This window comes from Asparagus officinalis, chromosome 3 (genome assembly GCF_001876935.1).
Source record: "Asparagus officinalis chromosome 3, Aspof.V1, whole genome shotgun sequence".
In the NCBI taxonomy this organism is placed as follows: domain Eukaryota; kingdom Viridiplantae; phylum Streptophyta; class Magnoliopsida; order Asparagales; family Asparagaceae; genus Asparagus; species Asparagus officinalis.
Window position 1 is genome coordinate 1384849 of NC_033796.1, and position 1410 is coordinate 1386258.

Sequence of the window (1410 nt, forward strand, 5' to 3'; positions counted from 1 at the left end):
TTTCTTTTTTGTTATATTTTTTAACAAAAGCTACCCGGTGTTATTTCCCAATCAAGCAGTTATCACAGTGGGATAGTGTTGTACCTTGCATGAATAGAAGTAGTTGTCGTCTTGCTCATGTGGCCAAGTCGCTTGTGCCACAAATCCATAGAGGTACCTTTCACTATTCCAAGTTTATCATTCTCTAAGTGAAACTGAGTCTTATAGAGAGTGCAACACTTCTTTCCTCTCGCTAGTACAAGTGATATCATTCTCTAAGTGAAACTGAGTCTTATAGAGAGTGCAACACTTCTTTCCTCTCGCTAGTACAAGTGATCCTTTGGTAAGCTTCCAACCAACACTTCTTTCCTCTCGCTAGTACAAGTGATCCTTTGGTAAGCTTCCAACATCCTTTACCAAAGTTGCTTGTGCATCCTTCTTCATCAAGCTGGTCGGTAGAGAGAAGATTGAGACGAAGATCGGGCACAAATCTAACATCTTTTAGAACTATCTTTGTTCCAAGGTTAGTAGTAATACAAATATTTCCAATGCCAAGAATTTGAGAAGAGTTTTTATTACCCATTTTTACCATTCCAGATATTGCCTTAACGAAGTGAAGTAAAATAGTCCTTCGGGGAGTAGCATGGTAGGAGGCACCAGAATCAATCACCCATTCCGAGTCTTGGCAAGTGAGATTTGCACAATCTTCTTCACATGCTGAGAAAAGCATAATTTCATTGTCACTGACAACAGCTACACTTTCATTCATTTCTTATTTTTTATTGGTCTTTCCTTGCTTTTGTTCTCGCTTGAGCTTACGACATTCCCGTTTTATGTGTCCATTCTTCCCGCAGTGATAGAAACTAATGTCCTTTCTAGCCTTTCATTTTCCTCTTGACTTGTCTCGATTCTGAGGCTATCGATATTTGCTCCTCCCCCTGTTCTCGGTAAAAAAATCATGAGAATGAGAGGATCCAAATTGTTGGCCTTCTTGTTTTGATGATGTTTAACAAACAATTTATTAGTAATGTTGTTTGTCTAGTGTTTGTGCATTCCTATGTTTTATAGACAAACAACGTTGTTGGAGGATGGATGGAATAGAGCTTCAACGATCATATCCAAAGGAGGTTGGCGGAATGTCGGTGAAGCCTTGCTATTCAAAGTTCAAGATCCAAGTTAAAGCTTCATCCGCGAGATTACCTAGAAGAGCTTATTGAAGATCAAGATCTAGCTTGGGTAATTTAGTTTAGGATTTATATTATGTGTGTTATATACTCTAAGCTCAATTATCTATACACACACACATTTATTGGTTTCTTCGTATATATATATATAGTCATATATATATATATAGAGCAAAACTTCTGTCAACTTAAGTGGACGTCCACTAAGTTTCTTATCCATTGATGATCACTTGATTGAGCTACATTG